The sequence below is a fragment of the Lygodium microphyllum genome, chromosome 21, assembly GCF_053477565.2.
Source record: "Lygodium microphyllum isolate KBCC chromosome 21, Lygodium_microphyllum_v1.1.10, whole genome shotgun sequence".
NCBI lineage: Eukaryota > Viridiplantae > Streptophyta > Polypodiopsida > Schizaeales > Lygodiaceae > Lygodium > Lygodium microphyllum.
Genome location: NC_141155.1, coordinates 88,799,706 through 88,825,111, shown reverse-complemented (window position 1 = coordinate 88,825,111; position 25,406 = coordinate 88,799,706). Strand labels below are relative to the sequence as shown.

At 37.8% G+C, this 25,406-nt stretch overlaps 2 pseudogenes across 1 annotated transcript; both read right to left on the bottom strand.

Moving 5' to 3' along the window:
• Positions 1-13,741: 13,741 nt before the first annotated feature.
• Positions 13,742-15,053, bottom strand: LOC148018254 (uncharacterized; annotated as a pseudogene).
• A 16-nt stretch (positions 15,054-15,069) lies between these two features.
• LOC148018253 (uncharacterized) lies at positions 15,070-19,129 on the bottom strand (annotated as a pseudogene). Its single transcript, XR_015687761.1, has 2 exons — positions 18,889-19,129; positions 15,070-18,642 (listed from the first exon to the last, which is right to left on the bottom strand). The product of XR_015687761.1 is annotated as an uncharacterized LOC148018253 (transcript).
• Positions 19,130-25,406: the final 6,277 nt, after the last annotated feature.

Genomic DNA, 25,406 nt, shown 5'->3' with positions numbered 1-25,406 from the left:
GACCACGACTACGACGACGACGACAATGATGATGACGACAACCACTACGACTACGGCAACCACAACCATGACTACGACCATGACTATGACCACGACCATGACCACGACTACGACCACGACCACGACGACCATAACTACGACCACGGTGCACAAATCGGATGCTGTATGCTCGCGTAGTGAGTGCCGGAAGGTCCTCAAGAACAAAAGAATTCTACTTTTTGCACAAAACTCAAGGTAGAAAGTATGCACGACATGAACAAGAGACCAATTGGATGCAATCTCCCCCCATGCCTTGTGTGAGCGCTCCACAAAGCATGTATTTTATGTATTAATCATCTTGAAGCTCAAATAATAGCCCAAATTACAAAATAGCACGCTTTTGGCTTTTGAGTTTGCTTTAGCACAAAATAGAAATAAAGCTAATGGGCGGGTGTCCAAAGAGTCAGGCATACCCAATACAATGTCAAAATACAAATATCGTAATCGTGCGCCCATGCGCATACAAAATAATAAATAAATATCCAACGCCTTAATAAATAGGCACGAAAAAATATAGGTGCCATGCCTAAGGTATGCACCCATCAAAATATAAGTGATAACTCGAATACACGCTATCCTCCAATGCTTTCCTCCGCCACTGCTGCTATCTCTACACATCAACTGAAGCATTCACAATCGTTAGTAAAATAATACAATTAAACCGACAAAAGTGAATACCTAGCAGTCTTCAGCTATATAAATAAATCAACTGGTTAGAAATCAATCCTAACCTTAATTTATCACAAGTGCGCAATCTAAAATCATAAACGTTTATTAATTTAAATCACCCATGTACACACTAAATTAATGAAATACCCAAAAAGGATAGGCGTCCCCATCAACTTCTCCAACAAAGAATCCACTTTGTGTATGAGCCCCGGTCAACAAAGTTTACGGAATCCACCGTAAAACCTCACAGAATCCACCGTGGCACGGAATCCACCGTGAAATATGCCTCTTGGCATCAGACCACGACCACGATGACCACGACTACGACTACGACTACGACCACGACCATGACCACGACCACGACTATGACTACGACTACTTATATAGAGATGAAGAGAGAGATAAGAGTTAGGGAGAGAGTAAAGTTAGAGAAGAAGAGGAGAGAAGTGAGAGAGGTAGAAATAGAAAGAGAGATAGAGAGAGAAAAGAGATAGGGGGAGAGAGAAGGATTTAGGGAGAGTATAGGAAGAGAGAAAGAGGGAAGATTGAGGGAGAGAGAAGGGTTGAGAGAAAAGAGAGGAGAAAGAGAGAGAGATCTGACTAGAGCATTTGACACCCATAGTCAACACACCGTGGAAAACACAAACACAAATTGACATTGAATTATGGCAAGAAAATCCATCACAAAATAATAGTTATAATACTCGAGGTAGGATTTCAAAGTCTTACTGATTTCAATCGGTCATGGATGTCATACTATGGGTAGGTCGCACTCACTAAGAATAGAATTGGCGGTTCACCTCATCTTCTCTCCATCATCAATAGAATTCTCCTTTACCATTTACAATTCACCCACCTTCTCTCCACACTATTGCACACTACAATCTCTATGAGGGTGTGGGAGCTTTCACTCAACCGCCAAGATCCATGGACCGCTTATTGTTTCAAGCGTTCCAAGCCGAGCACTAATGGCTACCTCTCACATAACCGACACGCCATCCATATCTACGGGTGTAGTGAGCTTACCTCCGTGCCGTTCAAGTTACCTCCTCTCCCGCGCACTCCGGTGGCTCCACGATCCAAGTGCAAGCTTCAAGAAATCTTGTGACCTTTTGACCAAACATAACTCCTATTTCTTGCACCTAGATCTTAGTCTTGATCTAAAAAATGCCACTAGTACAAGTTGTAACCTTATGGTCCCACTTGATCAATATAATTTTCATGGGAGGGAGTTTAACTCTCAACGAAACATCTAATGAATTTTATAAAAATTGTTTTACTTTCAAAAATTTATGGGTCATTTTCTCCTTGTAATTAACATTATGCCCCCCTCCTAGATGCGTGCTAGTCTCATTTCATGCTTTCAAAGGTACTCAAGATAAATCATAACTGATCCTTAAGTTCTTCAAGATCATCTATTTGTGGGGTGCATACCACAAATATTGTTTCTCCAAATAACTTCTAATGCTTGGCAACGAGAAATTTGTAGGCTTCCAATTGTACCTTATGATGGCTCTCTGTGTACAATTTTGCACTTAGGTTGTTGGACAATATTTGTGTTTCACTTCTACTTGGCCAATAGCCCTTGTTGAGCTAGAAACGATAGTCTCTTGTAGCCTTGTGTTTGCAGCTTTTCAGTAGCCCTATACCTATAGATGTTCTTTTGTTTGTTTTTCATGCAAGGTCAATTTTGGCTTTTTCTTGGGTTAGCTAGAGGGAAACACCTATCAATTTATGATTCATTTCAAGTAGCTACCTGCATAGCTTGTCCACATCTTCCTCCTTTGCTTTAAGTAATGCATTCTTCTCTTATAGCTCATAGTATTTTTCCTAAAGATACGAGTCATTTTCCTTAAACTAAGTTTGGAGTTCTTGCACTTGGTCTTTAGAATCAACATGGACCTTCTTGTATGCTTCTTGAGTTTGATCCAATCACTTTTTTGAAGATATTGTCTTATTACTATGGCTTTAGCTTTGTCTCTCTTGAGCTCCATACATAGTTTCTTTAGAGGTTCTACTCTACTTGCTGTGCTCTGGTTTCCCATAAGTGGTTCAAAGGTGCTCTTGTGGACAATTTCTCCAAATGTGGCCTATTTTCTAGATTCATTGTTGTGGTCTCTTTTGCCTTTGTGAGCTCATTGATTTGTGCCTTCATGCTTCCTAGCTAAGTCATTAGCTCATGAAGGGTTGTTAAATGTGACTCCTTTATTACTCTTTTGTCTTTGTGAGCTCATTGATTCATGCCTTCATGCTTCTTAACTAAGTTATTAGCTCACAAAGGGTTGTTGAATGTGACTCATTTGTTGCTTTTTTCTTTTTCTTGAATGATTCTCCTTTTTATGCTAGAATATTTGCCACCTGCTGGGAGATGGATTGATCTTTCTTGCATACTAGCTTCTCAATGGAAGCCTAACTACTCTCTGATGTTCTTCTTGACTATGCTTCACTTGGATCTCTTGTTTCTTCCACTCTTTTTTTACTATCTATTTTTGGAAGTTATGATGAGCATACATTGCTCTTTTTTCTCCCCCTCATTTGACTCTTTTGATGATGATGGGCTTAGCTCAACTTCTTTCCTTTGCTTCTTTTGTCTCATCATCAAGGTTTGGATTTTTGGTTTTCTCTCTTTGCCTCTTCGCTTTCTCTTGGGCCTTGTGTTCTCATGTGTGATCCTTTCACAGGTTGTTATTGGGATGTGTGCATTGATGGCAATATTTTCTATAAAGGAATATCCATATTGACTACTATGACATGAATTAGTATGCTATCATGATTGAAATGCTATTGCATGCCTTTGTGTGGTTTAAGTTTAGGGTTGTGTCCTTTAGGAGGACCTTATGTGCCTTTGCCAAAGATTTTATCATGCACTCTAGCCAGAGGGCATTCATGTCCTGATTGACAATGTTTTATGTTATAATGTCTTCTAGTAGTAATTTTGAGACTCTGGTTAGAATGGTCGTGGCCTTGTTGTTGTAAGTGACGAGGTAGTGGAATATCTCTACTATGACTTAGAATTCTTCATTACTAATTGCCTTCAACAACACTTTTTCACTATTCACTGAGTCATCCCATCTTTGTGCGACCTAGGGTGTTTTTTGTGTTCTGTTGTATCTACCTATTCTAAGTATTTCTTCTATTAGCTTTGGGCTAAATTCAAATTTCACTATCCTTTCCAAAAATCAGTTCATTCTATTTTAGAGCATATAAATATTTGTTGGATTTGGTATCTGGGTGGTAGTTTCTTATGAGGGTTGAACACATCATGAACTGAACATTAGTGGCAATGGCTCGAATGTAGTCAACTGAGCCACATTTGGCTTTCAGATCTCCTGTGGTTTAGTATGTGTTGACCAAGCCTTCTAGGTTGGTGGATTGGAGCATTCCTACTCCCCACATGCTTATTTGCATATCAAAATCTTGCCTCTACTACGTAATAAAGACTAGTTTATCCTCGTTTAGGGGATCTTTGATTAGTGTGAGGTGAGGAATGGGTTACATTGGAGGGACATGGGCTTGTTGAGTTGTCATTTGGAATAAGGATCATTAGAATGATCTATTGAATAAAAATTAAGATACAATTCACTTACTATTTCTTTATCCAATCAATCTTTTACCTCAAAAAGTGATTATGGATAGGTCTGATCTCCTTGATAGTCACCTCCCTTGTAAGGAGTTGGACACATGAGAATAGCTTTAAGCTCTCCCCTTGCAAAAATAAATACAAGCTTCTAGGCTTATGGACTTGGGTACAATGTATGTGGAGTTTTTTAGTTTTATTTTAAAGTCAAATGTCACAATCTTATTGATATGTACACCATGAATGATTTTATTTATGTGCAATAAGAGTTTTAGGGATCCACTAGTTGTAGAAATTTGGATTATATGTGAGCTTGGCGAGTGTCCAAGTGCACTAGTTGAACCATACAGATACACAAGTAAGATGTAATGTCATTGAGCTCCTCTCCATTCATGGTCTTGTCTAATGGTAGATGATGTAGCAAAATACACTATCTCCATTGATATTTTTCCCACTGCTAGATGCATTAAGATCCAATTTTATTTCTTCTGAGTAATAAGGCAATTAACTCCTCAAAGTCTAGTAAAGAGCCGCCTCTCATAGGAATAGAAGTGTCAAGGGACTTGTACGTAAGGCCAAGTACATTGAAGGTAACAAAAATTAAATCATCATAATCAATAGGTGCATCAATTGAAGGAAGATCCTTTGTAATTTGTCTTATCTTTGCAACGTGGTCACTAACTATATGATTTCCATGCCATGCACCATGCAAAATTTGCTTCAATCATATATTTCTTCCCTCTATGCACATGCTATACATATTCTTAATGAATTCCCATGCACCTTTATATGTGCTAGCTTTCCTAATATGCAAGATCAAGGTCTCTGAAATGCATATAGAGATCTAGTATAGTAATTTCATACTTTTACATATCCAATCTTTATAGGCCTTCTTCTGTCCTCCTATAGTCTCATCAAGGGGCTTAGGAAATGTGTCCTCACTTGTTACAAGGTTCCATAGACCTATTTGCATAAGAAAATTTTCCATGCAATTATGACCACACGCTGTAGATGTCTTTTGTCAAATTGTCATTAATAGTTTGAGTGATTTGTGCCATTTCTAACATTATGACTAATGCAATTTAAGAAAACTAGCAATATATAGTGTGGCAAACCAATGTTCAAGTGCTTGAACCAAATTGGAGCATCAATAGCTCAATTTTCAAGACCGAAAAGCATTAAAAATGTCAATTTTCAATAGCTCAATAGCTCAATTTTCAAGACCGAAAAGCATTAAAAAGGTCCAAGAAATACATGTAAACTAGATTCCAATGATATGGCTATCTTATATGTGTCCAATAGCTGTCAAAACAATCAATACATCATGCCCACATGTCATCTAATGCCCAACAAGAAACACTAAATTTAGAGATCAAATGGTGCTTGTACAACCCAAAATGCATCAAAATATGAGACAAAAAATGACTGTTTTCAAGTGCTATTTTTCTACACACAAAAGTTTTTTGAAAAATTTTTAGCAATTTTTTTGGACTCCAAATAGCTACCCAAAACTTGCATAGAAACGACCCTTTTTCCTCAAAATAGCTAGTTTGAACCTCTACAATGTGAAGATAACTCTATGGTGATTGAGTTTGAACATAACCAATTCAATCTTTAGTAGTGTGAAACTAGTTCCAAAATAACCAGTTCAAAGGAGTCCTGGTGTGAATAGAGAACAAAGAACCGCATGATTTAGTATAAAAATGGTTATGGGGGGGGATTTTAATCGAAGGTTTAATTATAGACATTAAGGCTTATTGCAAAAGCCTATGCCATTTGCTAGCGATCACAAAATTGACCAGACCTTTCGCATGCCATCCTGTTGAGGACATCCTCACCTCCCTTCTCATTGAAATCCACGAGCTTAAGCTCTGTTGTATAGGCCAAAACACAAATCAATCTCCTTCTCTCTTTTTTGTTCAATGTTGAGCAAAGTCCCCAACTTCTTTTTTAGAAAGCAAACCATTGTGATTCTAGGCTTAAGTAGGCCCCCAACTCAAGTAGGCTCTAAGCTTAAGAAACCCCCATGCTTCCACGTACAATATATAGACCAAATTCCATCCGAAACCAAAGTGAAACCATGTTGTAATACATTGCTTTGCAATCTTGAATGCCTTCTTGAGTTCATAAAAAGCAAGCAATAGAGTCCCCAAATCGGAGCTACAATGGCTCTTCCCATCTACACTTGTTATACTTAAATTTGGGCTAATTAGTGAAGGATTAGTACCTCTTTTAATGGTGAAAAGTAAGCTTTGAATCTAATGTAGACCTCAATTCAACATGCTTCTCAATTCAATTCTTCACTTCTGTACTCCCACTTTGATACAATAAAAAAGAATCGATTTAGATATGCAATGGAAGGGAGATGGCACAAGATATGGAAGCTCAATCCATCATCATCATCTTCTTCTTTATTTAGTTTTGATTAGAATTCTTATTGCTAATCCTTTGATGTACTTTCTACTACATATGTGTTTATGTTTTAGACTCTCATACTCCTTAAACATGTGTGCAAAAATTGCAATTGGTATAAATCAACTTATATACACATTCTTTGAGTCTATACTTGACTTCATAGAGTTTAATATATCTTTTGAAAATATTTTGTGATGCACATGTGCAAAATCTCACTATTGTACAATGGCCATTCCATGTTATCTAGCACACACACACACACACACACACACACACACACACACACACACACAAACTCTCTCTCTCTCTCTCTCTCTCTCTCTCTCTCTCTCTCTCTCTCTCTCTCTCTCTCTCTCTCTCTCTCTCTCTCTCTCTCTCTCTCTCTCTCTCTCTCTCTCTCTCTCACTCACTCACACACACACACACACACAAACTCTCTCTCTCTCTCTCTCTCTCTCTCTCACACACACACACACACACACACACACACACACACACACACACACACACACCTCTCTCTCTCTCTCTCTCTCTCTCTCTCTCTCTCTCTCTCTCTCTCTCTCTCTCTCTCTCTCTCTCTCTCTCTCTCTCTCTCTCTCTCTCTCTCTCTCTCTCTCTCTCTCTCTCTCTCTCTCTCTCTCTCTCTCTCTCTCTCAAAGGGTTCATATTCTCGACGACCCTTAGGCCATATATACTTGTAGCGATGGAAAAAAAACAAGGCCATTTGCGAGCTATTTGGGTGTATGCCCCCCAAAAAAGAAGCCCACCAATTTTGATGCAATAGCACTTCAAACGACCTATAAAGCTCTTGATATTTTGCTATTCATAGCAATCTGAAGGGTATGCTTCTATAAACACAAGAAAATAGTCACATAGATATCATTAACTTGTTCATCCTAATGTACTATAAAGACTTACTATTTGCAAATGCCTACTATGGGTGTATAACATGTATTTATTTATGCATAAATATATTTGTACCAATACCTCTATCACAGGATAAGAATCAACCTTTCTTTGTTTGAGAGCCAAATTTGTACTCTTCTAGTTCTTCAATGCATGTCCAATTGTGGATGCTTTCACCTTGAAAGCTCCCTTCATGCTTAGACGTATGTGCATCCAAGATGAATATTGATATGCAGCAAGGATCTAGTTCCCTTATCTTTTCTATTATGCATTTCTATTGAGAAAATGTGTGTTCTTCTCTCTGGCATTATGATCTAGGCAATATATGTAAAATTTTGTCAAATATCCTAAATGATATGGATTTTAATATCAATTAAGAATCATAAATATGCTATATGAATCAGCTATGGCATCAAAAGGCATCATCGCTTTTGTAATTAAACACAAATACGAGAGCCAAAACACATATGCATACATATATTGATGTGAATGTAAGTTGAATTTGAAACCACAATATTGATCATCATGTTTATACAAGATAGAGTGGAATGAAAAATACATAAATACTCAAAAAAATCCATGAAAATAAATCTAATTACATAGAAAATTTTGACTTGACTTAATATATTGTGTGAGTACATGGATAATACACACTAGGAGTTACAAAAACATAGCCAAATGACACACACATTCGACTTGACACTTTTGATTGACATCTTAGATGTTCTATGACTTATATTGTGTGATATACATATAATATGATACATGAGTTACATGGATGGTAGCCAAATGGTATGCATATATGAATAGACGCACATGACCGGTACTTCAGAGGAATGTTGAAACTTAACTTCCAATACACATGGTCTGTCTGACATAAAGAAAGAACTCACCATAGCAAAGTCAATTGAGAATTACTGCTTCACCTAAACCTTGTATTGCACTTGCATATTTTTAAAGTATAGCACTTGAATAGAAACCAAAAATAACTAATCAATCATATGAATTTTGGTAACACAAAAGAGAGAAATTTCACCCATATATTAATTTACAGAAGACAAGATGAAAACTCTACTTTGCCTTGTATCGATTTCCTGAAAGAATGTAAGATTGTAAAGTTATGATCATCAAAATTTATTGAAAATGATAGATATAAGAAAACATCAATTCCTCTTAACCAAAAATAACTATATGTATGAATTTGGACAATATAAAAGAGTTTCAATTCACCTATAAGATCATTTGCATAATAGAAGATGGAATCACTGCATTGCCTTGTGCTTGATTGCAACAATAACAATTGATTATAAGTTATGATAATCTAAATCTACTAAAAAAATAGATATGAAAAAAAAAATATCAATCCCTCTTGGCACAAGGACCGAAATCAATTAAAATATTCATATGATTGTGATATGAGGGAGAGGAGTTTGTTCTTATCATAGATAATATTAAAACTTGCAATAACACATACCCTCTTTAAGCTACATAGCAACTACCTTACAGCAATTTGTTGGACATGCACATTAAAAAGTTAAATACATCATATAAACCCAAACATAGTGATCAAACCTTAAAATTGTAGCATTATGAAGCATGAAAACTTACATATAGAAAGATTTATAGAGACAAGGTACATGCTTTCTCAAAGTTTTATCTCTATAAGAAAAAAAAGCAAGAGTTAAAATCAACATGAATCCTACTATAAAAATAGTAAAAAGGATAAAAACACACATGGCGAGAGAGAGAGAGAGAGAGAGAGAGAGAGAGAGAGAGAGAGAGAGAGAGAGAGAGAGAGAGAGAGAGAGAGAGAGAGAGAGAGAGAGAGAGAGAGAGAGAGAGAGAGAGAGAGAGAGAGAGAGAGAGAGAAGAGCACCTATGCAATCTTTCCAAATTGATCCATATAAGACAATAGCAAGGGTTTGAGATGATATGAAGCTTTACTAAAAAAACAATAGAAAAGAAAATACAAAGATGAGAGATGAGCATCTATGCCTCTTGTCCAAAATAATATCTACAAGAATACAACAATAAAAGTTAGAATTAGAATCAAACCCTACTAAAAAAAAGTAGAAAAGAGAAACTGTAGAGAGAGAGGGACACTTATCTTTTGCCCAAAATCTACAATTGCAAGGAGAAGAAATTACAGAGATAAGAAGAGTGATCAAAACCTTGATTACTCTCACTACAAAGCTTCAATGGCATTGAAAATTCACTAAAATGGAGAGGAGAGAGAAATGGATATGTTGCTCAATTTTCAAATTAAATTGATTTTGTGATTCTTCTCCTCATTACATATAACCTTGTCAATGGGTGGCAATTTTGGTGCCAGGATATGGAATATAACAACTATATTTCTCTTCAACTTCATACTCTAAACAAAGTTGTCATGTGCATGTGCAAGAATCTCCTCATGTTTGGCTTAATCATGTTCCTCTTGAGCCCAATGTAAAGCTTCCATTGATGCTTTGTCAAATACTGCGCCTACCTGCAATGTTTGTGAGCGACAGCCTAAGAACTAAACTTTTTAGAATTGAGAGAGTGCAAGAGCACTAGGTCACCTTTATCAAAGGATCACCATTGCACATGCTTGTTGAATTATGCATTGTGTTGGGCCTTTTATCTTGGAAGGCATGTGTTGCTAGGAGACAAGTCTCACTGAGATGTTCCAATTCAACAAGGTGATTAGGCCAAGCCTTGGTTCGTTCCCAATGCTCTTGCACCATGATTTAGAGACTAGAGAGAAAGATTGTCATTGGCATAATAGTTTTGATTCCATAAGTGAGCCAAAATGGAATATGCTTAGTTCTGGTCTTGTAAGCTATTTCATAAGCCCATAAGGCTACCATTCATTTGTTTTTCCAATCTAAAAATACAATTGAAAAAGATCAAAAAAGAGAAAAAGAAAAAGTACAATGATAGAGATATTAAAAAATTGTATACTATTCATTTTCCTTTTTAAATATATCCCACTACATTTTTTAAAATAAAAAACCCAAGATTTGGAGAGAGAAGATTCAACCTTTGTAGATGTTAACATTCTATCTTTCTATTGAACAATCCAAAAGGCCCACTTCTTGGCATTCGAAAGCATACTTAGTGCTCTTTTATGAATGGTCCCATTTGTGTTTATTTGTAGCATTTTGTGTAGGATTATTGGGTGCTATGAGTTTCCTCCTCTTAATGCCACACACATAGAAACTTTTGAATTTGTAAGAGATTTACTCTTCACTATTATACATTTTAAGTCATTCTAGCCTTTTTATATATAGATTTTCTAAAAGCAAAAAAAAAAATTTCTTGAAGCAAGAAAATGCATCATCTCTTTCGACCATAGGACAAGCTTACACTTTCCTACTCGTATAATCAATAAACATAATAAAATAGAACACCTCACATAAATACCTTATAGATATAGGCCTACATATATCATTGTATACTAAGTCACGTGGCTCACTTGATTTTTTGTTCAAGTTCCTCATGTGGGCTACACAAGCATGTTTACCATATGTATAATGTTTATATTAAAAAAATTAAGAAAATAAAAAATTGACAACTAACGAGAATGAGATAGTATTTCGGTTCCTTTCTTAGACATTTGACATAATTGAAAATGCCATAGAGATACTCAATCATTGTAATGACATGATCTCTTATAGTGGATATATGAAGATGATACAAAGTTCCACATTTGGCTTCTCTATCTACAACAAATGAGCCCTTGTGGTCTTTTCGTGACTCATAACCAAAGGTAGTGGAAAACCCCTAGTCAGCAAGCTAACTAGTAGAGGTCAAGCTCTTTGTGAGGCTGCATACATGTCATACATTCTTAAGGGTGAAATTTGAGATGTTTTGAAATGAAATTTGCACATCTCTTGCATCAACTATATCATATTCATAGTCATTCCCAAGGTGGATAGATCTAAGCCTGTAGTGTCATGTGATCGTAACCACTCCCTTTGAGAAATTACATGAAAAGAAGCATTACAATCAAGTATCTAATATTGGTTGAAGTTCTCATTAGATGCAATCAATACATCCACAAGAAGAGTAGAAGTAAACAATACTTCACCATCATCTTCATTTGTAATTACTACATTCAGTTTCTCAATCTTTACTTTTCCTTTTCTCTTTTTCTTGTTAGCATCCTTTTCATCCTTCTTCTTGTCTTTCTGCTCTTGCAATAGTCCTTGATATGACCTATGTTACCATAGTTGAAGCGTTCAATGTTTGTCTTGGGCTTTGTTATGTGATATGACCTATGTTACCATAGTGGAAGTGTTTCAATGTCTTATCTTGGGCTTGAATTTATAATAGTCCTTGATATGAGCTATGCTACCATAGTGGAAACATTCGATGTCTATTTTTGGCTTGGATTTGCAATGTGATTGCCCATGGAATTGGTTCTTATCTTTATACTGTTTTTTGTCTCTTTCTTCTTGATTTCCAACACCTAACCATTTTTGCCTTGGTCCATGGGCTTTCTGGATATGTCCTTTAGGTAAGATATTACCCACAAGGAACACAATAGAAAGGTCACCTTAATCTCATATTCAAATTTTAGTTTTTTCTACTTGCATTTGGCTAAATATTATGTTGAATTGGGAGACAATACTCATTTGCAACTCAAATGGTTGCTTCATTAGATATACATTATTTGAGGCAATCTCCTTCTTATACAATTCACAGAACCTTTTCTATAAGTCTTGTGTAGTGGTTTCATTCACAATAGTAAAATAAAACGATTCTACCAAGTGCAATTTGATAGTAGACTTAGCCAATGCATCCAACTTCTTCCAATCCTCTTTAGACATATTTGCATCCAACTTGATAGTAGACTTAGCCAATGCATCCAACTTCTTCCAATCCTCTTTAGACATATTTGCAAGTTTTGCATATATACATCTTATCAACTTCAACTGCTCTTTTATGTTAAAATATCTTGGATAGTATCTTTCCATAAACCAAGTTTTGTATCAACAAATTTCATGGCATTATAAAGTTCACTATCCACATCAAATGATGAAGCCATTTTCACAAACAATAACTAAGTATCAAGTAGAAGCAACTGATAAATTTTTAAAAACTACACAAAAAATTTGACAGAATTTTCACAATAATTGCTTAGTTAGTATAACTTGAATTGAGGATAAGCCAAATGAATCATTGATGAGTAATCTAGCATATAACATTTTCCAAAAGATGCGCAAATCAATGCATAGAATCAATACACTATATTACTACATCAACAAGTCCTCATGAATATGACAATCTAATAGTATCAACCTATTTAAAAGTAGATTAGAGACTAGTTTCACTAATACTACTATAGTAAAAACAAAATAATATCTACAAAACTTCTCATTCATATGCACATCTCATATACTATATCTCATAGCTAATAGTATATAAAAGTCATATACTACAATAATATAGATATCACAATCTGTATTCTGGTAAGTGGTTATTGCATACAACACGAATTAATAGCAAAGTCTAAAACTATACAATTTGCAATCTATAACCTTTGTAAAATAGTTTGCAACTTGATACAACTTGCATCTAGTAGTTTTAAGCTATTATCTTTTTAAAGTAACCTATATACAACATCTATATAGTGGCCACTATAACTTGTGACTCAATTTATAGGTCTCAAATAGTCTGTGTAGAATTGTAGAAAAAGACTAAAAATCATGTGTATCACTTACAAGTGAAACAAGACCCAATACACATCAAAGAAAAAATCATGCAAAGCTCCTAACAGCTTTCCTTAAGTATTTATCAAGCTCTTCATGCACACTAAATCTTTTCCAAAATGAAGATAATAAAGATTTCTAATGGCAATGATGGCTGAGGATGCCCATAATCTCTAATATTAGTTGATGTGTATGGAGCATGAAGAATGCACAGAGATGGTGAGAGAGAGTGTCTAAGACACACACACACACACACACACACACACACACACACACACACACACACACACACACACACACACACACACACACACACACACACACACACACACACACACACACACACACACATTTTTTAGTAATATCCAGTGCAGTATATTTATGTGCTCACAAATTTAGAAGCTGGGGACCCCCGAAAAAGGGGGGCTATCCCAAACTATCAGAAACGTAAAAAGAAAAGGTCTATGCAGGAAGCGTCCATGTCACCCTCATAGCTGGCATCATATAGAGATTGCCGCAGTGAGGCTTGAAAGGATTCATATTGCTAGTGATTTTGGCGACCCAAGTATGCCAAATTATGATCACTCCAAATTGTCCAAAGAGCCCAATATCTCACCCAAAAAGAAAGAGTGAGTATTGAGACAAAGAACACATAAATCTGCTAAAGAGCCAGAAATGTTTCCCAAAGCTATGACTCGGGAAATGAAGCCGAAGTGAATCTGAAATTCTCCTGAGGAGGATCCTGGAACAAGGACAATGCCAAAATAAATGAGGGACAATCTCTGAGGGAGCCAAACATCTCAAACATGTGGATGATGCAATGTGACGTTTAGCAAGTGTGACCCCCACTGACAGAGTGCTTGTCAAACATCTCCAAAGAAAAAGCCTTTGTTTCAGTGGCATTTTACACTTTTAGAGCATCCTAAGATTCTTCCGCCACCATGAAAGAGACTTCGTTAAGTGCCATAGAGAATTAGCATGCTGCTGAATCCATGGGGCAGGCTAAAGAAGCTTGTATACTTTGATGGAAGTTAAGGCGGAAAGAGAGACAGGACGAATGCATGTAGTAGATGGGTGTAAGCCAATCCATAAGCCTGTCTGTATCAAGCATAGGTGGAATTGGGAGAAAGGGATGTAGTAAATTAGCAATTTTCTTCCATATAAACCTATGATGCATTCCCAATGCATAAGAGGTCATGGCCTGAGGAAAGGATAAAGTATATCCCCGATCATCCACCACATCCTGTATGTACCTAATTCCCAGTCTCATAAGATTGTATGCCCGAACAGGTTCCTGTAAAGCAAGAGGAATGTAAAAAATGGCACTCCAATGAATGCTTTCTTTTCGCATGGAGTTTGTCCCCAAAAAACTATCAGAAGCCCATTTGACCTTAGAGAGAACCTGTTTCCAATCAAGTATCAATGCAGTAGAGAAAGGACAATTAAGTATTCTACCCACAAATCTGCCAATAACAACCTCCCAGAAATCCGTAATCCAATGACCATATGCAGAAGTGCTCATGCTGCCACACATGGATGCTAGCATACAAGTCCACGACTGTTACTGATGGAAGAAAGTATGCAACATGGTAGCCTTCCTTGCAAGGACATGATATCTTATATTGAGGATATTTAGTCAACCATGCATCCTTGGAGAGCACACCATTTCCATCCTCATGAGTCTCAATGCTTTCACAGCAGCTTTTGTCTTCCATAGCATCTCCATAGCTTGAGACATAAAAGCGGAGATATCCCTGGATGACCAATGCAACAAAGGCAAATAGAACTGGACATAAGACATCACAATGGATTGTACTATTCTGAGCTTGACATGAAGGGGCCAAGTAGAAATCTTCCAGTAATCCAGTTTATGTTGCAGTCTTTGGAAAATCCATTTCAGTTGCATTTTCCTAGTGATATGCCATCCTATGGGGTATCCCAGATGCATGACAATATCTCTGGAAAGCACCACCTGACTAGGCCATAGAATAGAGTGCCAGTCACATTGTTTGAGGGGAAGCAATTTAGATTTGTCAAAATTAACATGTAATCCCACTGCCAGACCATATAGTGAAAGAGTGGCCATAAGCATGCGAAGGTCCCTTGGAGAATTCTGTGGCATGAAAAAAGAATCATCAGCACACGCTGGGTCACAATTGCATAGAAAAGAGCACTAAGAGGACAACCCTGCCTGACTGATCGACCCAATATCCATGAGCGAGACAAATGCCCCCCCAAAATGCATTGAGCAGTAGAGTCAGAGTAAAGCCAGTAAACAACATTTGCCATCTTGGGACCAAAGCCCAACTTAGTCATGATCTGAAAAATAAAATCCCACTGGACATTATCAAAGGCCTTAGCAATATCCACCTACAATACAAGTACGTCTTGATGCGAGTATTTAGCATATTCAATTGCAGTCAAGGCATTGGATATATTGTCATGGATTTGTCTTCTCGACACAAACCCATACTGATGAGGATGAAGTCCCGCATGCAGTATCCCCTGTAGCCTATGCACAATCATTTTGGCAATAAGTTTGTAACGCACATGCATCAAGGTAATGGGCCTCCAATTCGATATATGATCACTGAGATGTTTTTTGGGCACAAGCTTGACTAAGCCATGCTTCCAAGAGTGCAGCAGTTGATTTTCTTGCCAGGCAACATTAATCATCTGCAAGAGGACCTCTTTTAAGTCATCCCAAAAGGAAATATAAAATTCCATCGTTAGGCCATCCCAACCAGGAGACTTATGTTTACTGAGGTGTAGCAATGCATCATCCAGTTCTGTATCAGTAAAAGGCCTCTCTAAGGTAAAAGCATCATCCTGCTGAACTATTCCAGAGACATATTGGAGAAAATCATTCCTGGAATCAATCACTTGATTTGACGGGAAACCAGGTGCAGAAAACAATTTCTAGAAATAATTGTGGCATTCATCTTGGAGATCAGAGAAAGAGTGAGTCCAAGTGCCATCCAGCTTCCTAAGCCTCAGACATGAGTTTTTCTTTCGAGTAGCATGCAAAATCTGGAAAAAGGATTTTGATGAGCAGCCCTTATCCATGAGGGGCTTCATTCTTGCCCTTATCTGCCATTCATGCAATTTCCTCTGATCATTGACAGCAAGCTTAGATTGGGCATGTGAGAGGGAATCTTTTTCCAAATCAGAAAGTGACCTTGACTGAGAGATTTCAATCAATAGTTGTGTTGTCCTTTTTACATTTTTAACTTCATTCCTGCATTTTTCCATATACCATTTCCCGTATTCTCGTATTGCGTAATGTCCTCATTCCTGCATTTTGCCATATGCCATTTTCCGTATTGCATAATGACATTCTGCACACGGGAGACAAAACTATCCCAGGCATAATTCATATCCTCGTGTGCATGTAATGATAAGGAATGAATGGCCAATCTGATCATTTGCTGAAAATGATGATGCTAAAAATACGCCCGATTAACATGCAATAATCTTCTTGAGAAGAGTGGCAGATCATCCAAAGGCATGCCAAGTTGCAACTTCATCCACAATGGAGCATGATCTGACAAACCCAATGAAAAATCTATAAGGAGATGGGGGCTGAAATCTGTAAATTGTTGTGGATGAAAGAGATACCATCTGTCAAGCCTTGCCCAATATGTGGTAAATGCATTATGGTGAAAGGTATATCTAGGGACTGACCCTTGGAGAAGTATCCATAAGTCTTCAGCTCTTGCACAAAAAGCAGCATATCATTCCATTTCTACCTTTCCAATGATAACATATGAGATCGAGAAGTAGTATTATCTCTAGGAAGGGGGGAGTTATTTAAAATCTCCACAGATAAATGCATTGGATCTCCATGGATATCTGCCTATAGAATCCCACAAAGAAGCCCTCATGGCAGAAGTCTGAGAGGCATATACCGATGCAAACTCAAAAATATCACCATTGACATTGCATTGTATAACTATCAATATGCCACTGCTGCCATTAAAGGCTAGTTGAGGTTCCAACTCATGTCTTACCAGTATGCATACACCTGAATAGGTAGCAGTACCAGCATATTATATATCATAGCCGCAGAAAAAAACATGCTATCCAGCCATAGAGTGTTGATTGTGCTCTTGCAAACAAACTATATCAGGCTGCATTTTATGTACGTAATTCCATAAAAGCCTCCACTTCGGAGCATTGCAGAGGCTCTATACATTGTATGTAAATCACTTGAGTGTTTGAAACATAAAAGAGGTATGTACAATAGAGCATATAAGATGAAAAACAAAACATGAGAGGCTAGGCCTCTGCCTGCATAGGCTGCATGCCTTCAGAGATAGCATTTTCCCCCTCCCCTGAGTCACATATGGGGATGCCCTTCTTTAGAAACCCTACCCAATTTTGAAGAATAGGGGCAGGGGCTGAAGCAGAAGTTTGTCCTGGTGAAGGGGTAGAAGCATCCCAATGATGAGATTGGAGGGGGCGTTGCTTCAGTGCAACCACCTTCTTGGGTTGTTGAAAGCCATCTTGATCAATCCCCACTGATTCTTTCATTTTCTCTTTCCCTTTATCTTTCCCTTTTGCCACAAGTGAGTGCATTTGATTGGTTGATTTTGCATTCTTTTCCCCATTTGCATTTGCTGTCTTAGCTTGCAAGCTGTCATTCTTTTCCTTTGTCTGGGGTGGCAAAGCATTTGGGGGGGTTGATGCAGAACCACAGGGCATTCAGAGGCCAGATGCCCAAATTTGTGACAAGCAAAACAAGTGCCTGCAAACACACCCCACTTCAAGTCAAAATACTTTTTACCCAATTGTAATCCCTCCACTTCCACTACAATCGAAGGAGGGGTAGGTATATCATTGTCCCAAAGAATACAAAACCTGTTACGGTTCCCCATGGGGCGAGGTGGACAAATGACCTATCCCAAAGAAGCAGCTAGACCAGGCAACTCCTCGCGCATGTAGTCTGGGAAGTTTGCAATCTCAACCCATACTGGGCAATGATGGCGTATAAGACTTTGATAGTCCTTATTTGGGGACTAGGGCATAGCATGCACTATCTGCCTCCCGTAAAATAGGGGAGAGAACTCAAGAAGCCTCTGCTTGCATGTGGCATCTGACAAATGCACTTCACAAAAGCCTCTGGAGGCAAAGCACACTCCCTCCACAAAACATCCTCCAAGAATAGACTTAATCCATTGCGCAACATCGCTGGCCGCAGGGATTCTACCCGGAAAAAAGATTATTACCGCAGTTTGAGACAGCTTCTTGAGGGGATTCACAAGGGACAGCAACTTCAATTTATAGGTAACCTCTGGAATTGGTTTGCCCCGTTCCTGTCGTGATTGCTGAAAGTCATCCCTGAGGGTATCAAAGACATACTGACATCCATTGAGAATTCATCATCTTGTGTAGTAGGCTCTGATTGACGACGCTTAGTTGCCATAGGCCTTTCTTTGCGGGCATATGTATAGAAATTTGAAATGGAAGAAAGTGGAAAAAGAGGCGACAGTTTTCTGGAGCAAGGGGGAATTGAACAGGGTGGAGAAAACAGGATCACACGCGCACACACAGAGGAAGCCCAGTCCAAAAGGGACATATACTTACAGTTCTGCAGCCATCGCTGGAGACGACAATGATAGGGGCCGCCGCTGTGGAGGCCTTGCTCAGCGCTTTCGCGCACGGCATGAACAATGCCTTCCGTGAGGAAGGGCAGCTCTGGCAGGCTGATACTGGCTCACAACAGAGCGCTAGATGCAGATTGGATGCAGTCGCAGTGTTCCCACACACACACACACACACACACAGAGAGAAGACACTACGTATGTGATGCATCAATATCTCTCTTATGAGTGGCATATTATTATCTTATCACTTAACCCATAGAGAATGCACATGTACATGTATAGTTAGGATTAGTAATTGAGATAGGTGGCCAACCATATTGGTCTTTATCCCAATACAATTGTCTTCCTTTGATTGAGTGGGTGAGTCCTCAAAAACCATTAGTCTAAGAGCGATAGATTTTCTTTTGGGATTTAGGATGATTGAAGTGTATGCTTATGATGACTTATGTGGAAGATGGAGATGGTCGAGTACTTAAATCCCTACATTGTAAGTAATACCCCTAGTTAGAATTCCAAAGTAGCCTATTTGTTAGACTCACTGTTTCTAACATGGTGACTTGTTCACTAAATCATTTACCTTTAGAACCATATCCACCACCACTATATCCATCTAGATAGTGCTCAAAGTGGGTCCTTCCTCAACCCCTAGACATAGCATTCTACTTATGAAAGCACACTCTCTCAAAGTGACCAAACTGCCTATAGTAATGGCATGCACCATCTCTTTGTGGACTAGAACATCCTCTACCTCTAGAGTAGGATCTCCCCCTATCTTTAGGCATAAAATCACCACATCCAAAGGTACTATGACCACGTTTAAATATATCTACGTGACTATATGATGATCCTCTAGCTCTAGATGAGCTACATGGCCTCTTTGATGATAGAACACAATGTCTCTATATTTAAAAAGGTGAATACATCCCATATAAGAAACACCCATTACATGGATTTTTGAGACCCATGGATCTAGTTATACAACATAAAACATAGATTTTCCTTTCAAGACCAAGATCATGGCTCGGAATCAAAATTTAAAGAATTTTCTGATGATATGAGAGCCTCCCCTTTATGAAAGGGTCTCTAGAAACGAATGGATTTTTCCAACTTTAGGCATAGTGTCATCTCGACCTTCACCATAGAGACAAGTGATAAGCTAAAACATAAAGAATCCATACGAATTTTCAAGATAGTCCCAATAAAAGCTTGTGATTGTAACCTCCAATCCATGCTTGTAGTTCTTCCATGTGGTTGAAGACCCCATCTCTAGTGTACTTGCCCATGTCAAAGGGCCCAAAAATATCTACTTTTTCAAAGGTTTCATAAGAAGGTTAATAGATATGAAAGAGAGGAGGTCTAGTCTAATGGTCAAGAAAGGAGGATAGAAATGCATCACATAATCATGGTGGCCTATTAACATATGCCAGTATCAATCAAATGATGCATTTCTACATATTTGATCATTGTTTGGCCATAGAAGTCCTTCATATGGCAACACGATGCTACATTCATGCAAGGACCCCATATCACCATTAAGCTATCAATTCTCCTCATACTCATCTAATCCAAATGAGCTAGCAAGCCAAAGGGATAATCTCACTATTTATATGAAAATTATGATTTGATTCATCTCAAATCCTTGAGTCCATCTCACATAGCTAGATAGTTCCTTTTCCCCCCCATACATCCCTTATCAAGGATTAAACTTAAAATCTTTTAAATTCCCACACCCTTATTCACACAAGGATTTATCTACATAATACATAAACCCATAACAGTCAATATATAACCTCCTCCCTCCCCTCTCCCAATAGATATAACTTCATAACATATGTAGATGGCATTGCATTCACCATGCTAAGACTTCGATTCTTCTCTTCAAAAATGTTCCTATGCACCCAAGGTCTCATTGCACCACTAGAAAATAAATTGAAGATTTCATCATCTCCCGAGATCTTGGTCTTGACGGTAGGACATTTTAACATAAAAACCAACACAAGAATTAACACCACATGCTAACTAGTCGTACAAGCATTCTAAATTTTCATATTCCAACTTAAAAAAACTTGAGACTTTACAATATGTGCAAGAATCCTTTCTCTACTTTGCAAAAAGGATGTTACAACATTTTATAATAGCACTATGACATAAAGCTATATGCAAAAATCTCCAAGATCCACATGTCCAAAGTATATCCCATACATTTGGACTCTATAGTATAGGAATATCTATATACATGTACTATATAAAAGGAGTGAACATAAGTATATTGTCTCCCATTGCTTTCATCACTATTTATCTCCATGCATAATGTTGTCGGAGAATCCCAAAAGATCAAAATGTGACAAAATTGTTCTGAAAGCAAGACAAAAGCAAATCTCTTGTGTCAAGCACTCATCAACAACACATACAAAGTATGTAGCATAACTAAAATCAAAAGAAGACTAGACAATACAAACACTATATACAATATAGTTTGGCCATGATGTAATCCCAATACATCAGCTTAATATTTTAGCAACAAAAACATACTTCAGTCAACCTAGTACTTACCTTAAGACTAGTTCGAAGAGCTCTCAAAAAACCCATTTGTAGCAATACTTCAGCTCCAAAGAGTATCTAAGCCTTATGAGGTGCTAGCTTGAGGATCCATTTCCTACAGGAAAAAGGACTATAAAAAGTGTAACAAGCTTATTTAGAAAGAAAATACAAAGCTTGTTCCAAATTGAAATCACTTACTTTGAGCATGCATGTGATTACTCAACACACTTGAGAAAGTCATTAAACAACTTATAATCATTCTCATCTAGTTGATATCTTTTATTTGATGGATTGTATGTTAGATTTTCCAATGCGATCACTGACTCTATGGAAATCATGTTCAAGTCTATTAAGTCATATGTGAACATACATGATCCTTTCACCCTCTTGTACCAACCAAGCTGCCTCGAGGTTGATCTGTCAAGTCAAAGCCTTGTTTACAATCCACATATCTACCTCCTACTTTTTTCCTCATCTTCTGGACCTTGCCAAGGTACCACGTGCTATGAGACCCATCCATTTTATTCAAGTTTGTGGCTTTTTCATATCTCTGTGGATGCTTACCACTTGCTTGATCTTGTCTATCATACACAAAATATACTGCACAACCAAAACCTATCCCAAAGAAATTCACATTGCTTGATGATTGTGATTTTAGTTTAGGGTCAAAGTAGACACCTTGCCTTACTCTTGTCAATCGATCCTTTGACAAAATCGAACTCCCATTCAATTGACTGACCAACGTAGTCTTGAAGATATACTTTCCATCAACTTCCACTATTGGGTTGATCTTCTAACTTTCTATAACAATACTTGAGCCATGAACCTCATCTAAGATCCCATCAATTTCATGTCGAATCTCACTAAGAGCAACAACATCATCATTCCCATTTGAATTCTCTAATTGTTCTTTATCACTAGCTGATTGTTCAAAGTCATCATATTCATCAGCCTCCCCCATTTCATCGTCTATCTTTGACCACATAGAATTTGTATCCTCCTAAGGCTTTGACCACCACTTTAGTTATCTACCTTGCTAGGTTTCAATCCCAATGATTGACATAATGTTTGTGCTTGCTGCAAGACCTCTTTCAATGCATCTACTATTATTTCGTCTAAAGCCATACATTCATAGTTACCTAGATTTGCTTCTAAAATATTTTCTTGTATATTCAAAAACTTCCATATATGCTCTTGTTTCCTGTGAGCCATTGAGAAGATTAGCCCATTTGAACTACATTCATGCATGGTGATCTTATTCAAACTACCAACACTATGCAAAAGGTCTCCGAAGTCAAAGGTTCTTTCATGTCCCACCATACCTCTAATTTTACTAAATAAATTTCAACTACATTTTATCCAGTGAGATGTAATGGACACTTGAGATCTGGAAAAAGTTCACGAAATATCTTTATGAGAAGCACAACAAAATGGCATGAAAGTTGAATATCTATGTAGGTCTCCTTACTTATGAAATTTGTCTTCAAGTTATACGTGGCATGTTGATGTAGCCACAACCTCCACATCCTGAAGAAGAAACTAACCTTGACTGCCAACACCACATGCTCCTTCAAGTTCAGATGTGGTGACAAGAAAATATCAATGTAATCAGCCAAAATATGCAAATATGCCATAGTTCCTTGTATGCTTCTATCTCTCTTCTGTAATTGCCTCATACAATGTTGCACATGTCTGCTTGCAATCCTCTTGGGAAGTTGCCCAGTTCTGATGGTCATCCCTTTGTGTATTTCCATCTTGTAGCTTGTGTTGATCAATGGAAAATGAGGTGTAGACCATTGTAACATGATTGAGTGTAATCCAAATGTTACCAATGGCAAGTTTTCAAGTAGGGCAATCGAGTGGACCAACAAGCTTTTTTCCACAGTGTATATCAGGCCTAGTGTATCCCTTAGCATTGCATCCCACAAACGTTCCATGAGACTCCATTGATTTCTAACAAAAACACTATCAAATCGATTACATGTGGCTTGTGCCACCAAAGCTAGTTGTGGAAGACTCTCATGGAGAGGGTTTACTATCAAAAGTCTTGCATAGCTCCCCCCATAACACGGTTTTGAAAGGCAACCACTATCTTGTCATAACCTTGTGATCCCTCTCCCACAACAATTGTATCATTGGAATAAAGTGTTCTCCCTTACTTCCACAGAACCCAATAAGAGTGTCATCCTTTGCATTCCACCTACACAAAATGAAGTCTTCTTTAGATTTTTATCAATTGTGTACCTTCTGTACACGATGGAAAGTAAGAAAATATGTAAGCCACAACATGTTAGAGCTATCCAGGCTTACCTTATGTGACGTTTGATGGTTGTCTCATCTTCAATGATGATGATTGAAACCATTAATGGCACCCCATGTTTTATTTTTTCATCTATATCTATCTTACTCACCTCCTCAAAGATGTATTCATGTTCTCTAGGTATGAAGTGAATTGCTCTCTTTCCTTGCCTTTTTGTAGTAGACATGAATGACCCTCCAAGGTTGCCACTCAAAAATTCATGCAAGTGTAGCCCACCCCAATGTTTAATGAGCTCAAACATGGTCTTTGTAGACTCAGTGAATCTTTGTGCTTGCTTGGCTTGCACTACATTCCTTGCTACGTCTTGCCACAAGTCTAGTTTACCTTCGAATTTACCTTGTCGATGGGCCTCAACCATGTTATTACAAAAGCATCGCACATCCTTCCTATTCAGGCATTCAAAGTTTGCTTCTTTTAAGGACCTGATCCTCATAGAAAGCACAACAACTCTTGCTCGCAACCACCATAGCTCCCTCTTGGCCTCTTTCAAGTTTCTATTAGTCTTAATTGTCACTTTTTTAAGCTGTTCACCACGAAGATAATCTAATCATCTTTGTCCTTCTATGTTCCTAGCCCCTCTATTCTCAATAGCAACCCTCTCTCCATACATTCTCATGCGAAAATCATCACAAGTGGGAATTTTTTTGCAATATCCACAAGTGAAATTTTCAAACGGTTTTCCACCATATGAAATACGAAGACAATTCACATGCCTATAGCATCCATCTACCTTGATTTCAATAGACCGGTCATATAAGGTAACTGTTGTGTATGGCTCTGGATACCACACATTCCCTATTTTAAGGTCATGTAGCATAGATTTTATATCCGAATCACAACCTTTGTAAGTTACAATTCTTTGACATAATCCCCAACAAAGAAAATTCAACACATGAAGGCGACATGTTTGAGTCACCTATACAAGTAGAAGGTGTTTCCAAATCTGTTTTGGTGTTGCACTTTTTTGGGTTGACTGGAGAAAGGCACCCCATGAAGTCGTGGATCCACCTCAAAAATATTTCTTGGTCTTCCTCAAGCATTTGCTGAAACTACTTGGTTGGTGGATGCTGTTTTGGATACAACCATGATGTGAGACTTTGACTTTACATGCTCTATAAGGAGTGTTTGCAAGTTTGGTCTTCAAGGACACAAGTGCAACCACTTTTGATCATACTTACATACAACTATTACTCTTCCTTTGTCTTTATAGTCATGCAAGGTTGCCTCAACAAGCTCAAAATTAGATCTTGCATGATTTCAACTCCAACCTTCAACCCTCGGTTTGTTAGATACCTTCTTTGATGTGCTTAATTCTCCAATACATGGGTTCTTATGGAATTGGAAAGGCATAAGTAGGAGGATTGCCTGGCGCTTACTCCTGATCCATAAGGAGATCCACATTCATGGCACCATACTTAAACCAAGGGTCCACCATCTGGATCTTCTGTGGTAAGCTCAAACTTATCGTCTTTTGGTGGATTGAGCTCCCTTAACTTCTTGCAAGTACTCTCACATTGGATTAGCCAACTTTCAAGTGTAGACTTTGAAAGTAATGTGCTCTTGAGCTTATTTATAGCTTGCTTTGGGTTATCAACTAGATTTTGCATAGCTTTATTGCTTGCTTTGAAGCCTGTAAC